General features: G+C 48.6%; 1 protein-coding gene across 1 annotated transcript in view; it reads left to right on the top strand.

Annotated features, from left to right (window-relative positions):
* Window positions 1–901: 901 nt before the first annotated feature.
* Window positions 902–6,000, top strand: part of HECW2 (HECT, C2 and WW domain containing E3 ubiquitin protein ligase 2) — a 386,375-nt gene continuing 381,276 nt past the window's right edge. Inside the window, exon 1 of the mRNA XM_015131908.3 lies at window positions 902–1,332. The gene's annotated coding sequence lies outside the window, so the exon portion shown is untranslated. The remainder of the gene's footprint in view (window positions 1,333–6,000) is intronic.

The following is a 6,000-nucleotide window of genomic DNA, read 5'->3' as shown; positions in this document are numbered from 1 at the left end:
CCCGTTCTTCCCGCAAGAACTGGAATTGGGTCTTTTGTGCGGTGGGGTTCCTTGATTCTGTGGAGGAGCCTAACAGTGATGTCTGGGCTGACAGATCCAGGGGACTAAGGAGTCAGGGCTCCTTTGCGACATGTGACAAAACACAGCTGACACTGACTTGAAATAAAAGGGAGAGAATTTATGGTTTCAAGGGTAGAGTTCACTGCAGACACATTTACCTCCTGAGGTTTCTCAGAGAGTGAGACATCACCCTCTCACCCTCAGCTTTTCTTCCCTCAAAGGTGGCTTCATTGGCATGCACTGTTGGTCTTCGTTACCGTAGGCTTATGTCCTTCCAATTTAATTATACCAGGTTAAAGAGCTTATTTTTCTGCAGTAATACATCCAGACCGAGTTCCTGGGTCAACATGCCCATCCCAGAACCGATCACTGCGGTCCGGAAGATGACTGGCTAGTTCTGGAGGCTGAGGATGGGAGGTGTCAGTACCCTGGAGCCACAAAGACTCATTGTGGGTGAGGGGGAAGGGCAGTTCCCATAGGAATAATGAACTGCTGTTACCAGAAAAGGCGGAGTGATGGATAATATTGAGCACACATACTCAAAAGTCCCAAAGGAATGGATATCCATTATTTGGGGACTTACTCCATATGGATATAGTTAAATTGTAAAACGGAATAAATCTTCCCTATATCTGGATAGACGCAAGGGTGGGTAGGGAGGGACACAATATATTTACACTTTAGCATTTTTACTTTTTCTCCTACGTGGGACTGGCTTGATGAAGACGCTATAGACGTAAATAGCCGAAAGTATTAATACAGTAATTTTAAATTTTAGTGCCCTCTTTAGGCAAAGTATCCCGGGAATGCTTTCAACAATCCAGTTTTTTTCATCGTGACCACACCCTGTGTGTGCGACATGAGTATTACCGTCTTGCCCTTGCAGTTGGGGAAACCGAGGCATGACACTCCCCTATTCAGCTCTCTGGTGGGGTTGAGGAACAGTGTTGTCTGCATGACCTCAGAGGGTCTCCTGCATCCTCCGCGACGCCTCTAGGAATCCTCCTGTCCTTCGGCTTCGTAGGAGAGCAACTCAGGCTCCGCCGCAACCGCGGGACTCGTCCTCTGCCCAGCTGCACCCGCCCCGTTCTTCCGCACCTTCCTCAGGGAGGTCCCGTTGGCCAAGGTCTGGCTGTCCCTCCTGTCCTCTGCCCCCGCCTCCCTTCCACCGGTCCCCGACGTGCCGGCAGCTCCCAGCCCAGCCTTCCCGCAGGGCGGTGCGGACAGATGCCGCCGAAGCGTCTAGCGGGAGGGGCGCCGGCGCGGCTGGAGGTGAGGGGGCCAGGCCCTTTGCTCTCCGCCGACTGGGGCGCCGCGGCCGGAGCTGCCGCCGGGCACCCGGGCGGGAGGAAGGTGGTGGCGGGGAGCGGTGAGAGGGTGGCTACGCGGGCTGGCCGGCGCCTGGAGAGGGAGCAGCGGGGAGCCGGGAGCTGCGGGGCCGCTCGGGGCCGCGCCGCGCTCGGCCACAAACCTCCCGGAGGCGCAGGACCCCCGGCGCCCTCCCGAGCGCGGGCGGGAGCCATGGCTTCGCGCGTCCCCGCCGCCGCTGCTGACTCGACAGAATCGGCGGGTCGCGCGGGGGCCGCAGCGTAACCCGGGGGTGGGCGGCGGCGCGGAGCCGCCTCGGGAGCTCTCGGTGTCGCTGGGAGCTAGGAAGATGCCAGCACAAAGGCGAGCCGAGACCCAGCCCGCTGCGGAGGGCGGCGGGAAGAGCCGCTGAGGGGCGCGCCGGGCGCGCTCTGCCCTGCGCCGCGTCTCTCTGGGCGCTTCTCGCGGTCTCGGGGTCGGGGACTGCAGCGCAGAGACTCTCGGCTCCGTGGCAGCGGCCGCAGCAGCCGGGAGCTGCATGCAACGCGCGGCGGCGCCCCCGGCCGCTTGCTTTCTCCGCGGCGCGCACTGACCGGCCGGAGGGCACCGGGGCCGCGGGTCCGGGCGACTGCGGGGGCGCCCTCCCGCCCCGCGGCCCGGTCCCCACCCGCAGCCCGCGGCGACGGGCGCAGAGCCCAGGTGAGCGCGCGGCCCTCGCCGCAGGTAGCGGACGGCGGGAGGTGGCTTTGTTTTTCCTCCCTTGCGCCCCGGCGCGGTCATTCATTTGACATTTCGGTTTCCGCTGCCCAGAAACGCGGGCGAGAGACACCAGGATGTGTTTGATGGTTTGGTTCTCCCGGGAAACTGGGACTTTGGGGTCTATTTGAGCATCAGTTGAGGGAGAGGACGCTTCATTTCCTTTTTGGTTGGGAATGTGCGGTGAACATCCTCTGCTGGAGCTTGGGGCCTGGAGGAAACTGGGGCTGCAGATTTAGACGTAGACGTTTCCGAGGACGCGCGACTGCAGAGGTCTGGCTCTCTCATGCCTTGTCTTCCCTATTAGCAGCGCTTGGGTGCTTTTCGTCGTTTATTATTATTAATTTAGAGAACATCTTTACAGGCACATTTATTTCTTTTAGAGTTAGAAGTCTTTGGAGTCAGTAGAGAGAGCTCACAATTAGAGTCACAAGGGTTCAATCGATATTAAACTTCAGGAAGGAAAACATTTGTGATCATTACAGATAGAGGTGGACAGCATGCAAACTTCGGGGGCCTTTAGCTTTTTGGATACGATTTCTGCTTTCACTGTCCTAGACTCACGCAAACTCTGTTTTTCGTATATGTATGCCTTTGTGAAAGTGTGAAACTTGTCTTTTCTGGAGTAGTGTTCTATAGTTTGTCATTTAGAAGAAGAATATTTTAGTGTAATTAGTAGAGCCCTCCATGTGTTTGTCTTATAAATATATGATTTTCTTTTTACTGTTTCTCCTGTTCCCTCAAGGGTTCATTTCTTCTGTTGCCTAGAGAGAGCTTTTTTTCTCTCTCTTCCCAACAGATGGCTGTATATTCCAAGAGGTTATCTTTAAAATGACACACACATTATCTACAAAGAAAGAAAGATCAGTTATTGACTTTTATCTTTGGAGTTATTAAAATAAAAGGCCTAATCTGGATGGGGACATTATTGATGGTGTGAAAATCTGGAGTTTGCTAATCTGTTTGGTCATCAGAAGATTCCTGCGGGGATTGTTTATATAGCGTGGGAGACAGATGGCATCCCTAGCTGACTAGAGAAGCCAGTCATAAAGGGTCATTGTATTCTTCAGAAATTATCCACTTCACTATTAGAGGTGGGGTAGGGTGGGGTGGAGGGTGGCAAAGACATAATTTTGATCTCTTAAAGGAGACACTATAACATTGTCGTCCAGCAGTCTAACCAGCTTTAATTTTTCTTTTTGTTGAATATTCAAAAAGTCCCAATTGAGCTATTTGTTTTGATTATTTCATTGGCACGTTTTGGCTTCAATGTGGTTGTGTGAAGCAGTTTATTAGCAAAAATGTCTTTGAACTTAAAAATAATCATGCTGTTTCTGGGGGAAAATCAGTTGCACCTTTCTTAGCTCTTGTATATAAATGGCCCCTTGGACTCAAACCGTCTCTTGTCTGACTTTAGGCTGCATTAGTTTGAATCCAGTTTCCTTCACCATCTCCATGACAGGTGGTTTCTTAATTCCCAGCATTTGGCGGCAGACTCTGAGGTCTGGGCAGTACTGTACTTCCATGATGATTTCCCAGCCTAAGACATTCGCTTCACCATCGCCTCTATCACTGTATTGGGCAACATTTGGCAATGAATCTTTATGAATGACTGTAGTGTTGGTAAAGAAATGAAAATCATTCTGAACATTTGAGATAAACCAGCTGGAGCTTTTCTGCCCCTACCACTGTTGTGGATTATCTGTGTGCTGTAGATTGCAACCAGATCACAAAACTGGTTTTCCCTCGTTACAAATGCGAAGGAAAATATTCCGGTAAATTAACATTTGCCAGCCACAGGACTAAATTTAGTGAGGAATATGGGCAATGTTTGACCCCTCTGAAAAGGAGGCAAGAAATAAAAGTAAGCACTGGTTCTGTTTCACTTGGGCAATGTGATCTTGGGAGAAAAGCCTATTTTCTTACTCTTTTAAAAGGCTTTTGCAACACTGATTTCAGCCAAAGGTGAAGAAATCAAGGTTGTTACCTATAGTTGAGGGCAGATGCTTTGGCGTTTTCTCCTAGATCAAGGTGTTTGCAGGAGAGGTGGCTTTTGGGATCTTCCCAGTTTTAATATGTGCCTACACATCAATGAAATGATCTTGCATTCAAAATGCTTGTTAAATCTATATGGTTGGTATCTGTGTAACCTCTAACCAGGTGCCACGTGGCTTTCTCTGTTGTAAAGTGTTCCTTTAAGAGAAACCAGAGGCTCCTCACCTGGGGCTTGCTGTGGGCCTGGCCTGGATCCACATTCTTGTGCATTGCTGACTGCTTTCTTGGGGAAAAACTGGAACCAGTTTTGCTTGGTGTGTTGGATAGGGAATGGCAGCGTTGGGTGAAAACCTTTCCAGCTCTGTTATCAAAAGCCAGGCCTGGCCTGAAAGAGGGAGGACTGTGTTTGAAGTTTGATTGATTTAACAGAGGCAGAGGTTGCTTCATTACACACAGGATGCCTTTTGTATCAGGATATGAATGAGAGATTAGAAAGGTGACCAGATGCCCTGCTTTGCTTGTGACAGTGCCAGTTTATTCCTGTTGATTTATCTTAATTATCAAAAGCACCCCCTTTCACGTGCAAAAAGGCCCTGGTTTGGGTGATAAGTTAATTATCTGGTCACCCTAGGTATTAAGGAATCCTGAATTTTTTTCATCACCCCTCTTCCGACACCAGATTTTGAGTCTTGCTTTATTTCAGTCTTTTATTTATTAAATGTAAAGATAGAAAATCAGAAAAAAATTAAACCTGAAAAATACATAAGAAAAAATGAAATAGGAGGAAGAAAGATAGGAGAATGGGATAATTGCTTGCCATCTGTTTATACACATAGTGAATAAAATAGTTTTATTCTTAAATTATTAAGTGTCTGCCATGGCTGTAAGCTCATATTATTATTGTCTTCAAGCACCATACAAATGAGCACCTGTCCATATATCTAGAGCTGACTCTAATTGGGGCAAATCCTGTGATTTGGGAGAACAGTTTCTACAAAACCTGTTTGCAGACCTGATGGTTACCATGGCTCTTAGAGATAGGAATGCAAGTTTCAAGATCTAGTGTCTGGTCCAGATCTTGGATATTTACTGAGATTCCAGAACACAAGTGTTGTTGTGAAGACTTGACTCCTCATTCTCTTAGTTTCCAAGCTCTCTGGGACATAAGGATAATAGGAGGGCTTTTGTTTTCTGTACTCTCTTGTGTCTCCAGCGTTTGGTTGGGATCTCAGCTTTTCATACAGAGAAGTTGCAGAGAGGGAGAACTGGTGTGTCTGTTCACCACATGAAAATTCTCATGGGGGTTTGACATGATGCAGGTGACCTGGCAAGGGTTTGGGTTCTTTACCAAAGTTAGATATATGAAGTTTGTGGCATTTGCTTCTGCAGTAGTTGCTATGCTCCTTTACCAAAGAATTGTGTGTTTGTAACACAGCTCACTTGCTATGTTGGCCAGTGGATGTTACAATTAATTATGGCTGTCACCTTTCCCAAACTCACTCCACTTAAGTCCTCAAAAGCTTGGTCAGCATGTCTAAATAAGAAGAAATTTATTTTTTTATTTTTATTTTTTATTTTTTTTGAGACAAGGTCTCACTCTGTTGCCCAGACTGGAGTGCAGTGGCGTAATCTTGGCTCACCACATCCTCTGCCTCCTGGGTTCAGGCGATTCTTGTGCCTCAGCCTCTCAAGTAGCTGGGATTACAGGCATGCACCACTACCACTGACAAATTTTTGTGTTTTTAGTAGAGACGGGATCTCACCATGTTGGCCAGGCTGGTCTTGGACTCCTGACCTCACATGATTCACCCTCCTCAGCCTCCCAAAGTATTGGGATTACAGGCATGAGCCACCGTGACCAGCTTATGTATCTTTTTTATA

The sequence above is a fragment of the Macaca mulatta genome, chromosome 12 (assembly GCF_049350105.2).
Source record: "Macaca mulatta isolate MMU2019108-1 chromosome 12, T2T-MMU8v2.0, whole genome shotgun sequence".
In the NCBI taxonomy this organism is placed as follows: domain Eukaryota; kingdom Metazoa; phylum Chordata; class Mammalia; order Primates; family Cercopithecidae; genus Macaca; species Macaca mulatta.
Note: the sequence above shows the minus strand (reverse complement) of the source record. Positions and strands in the feature narration are given on the sequence as shown.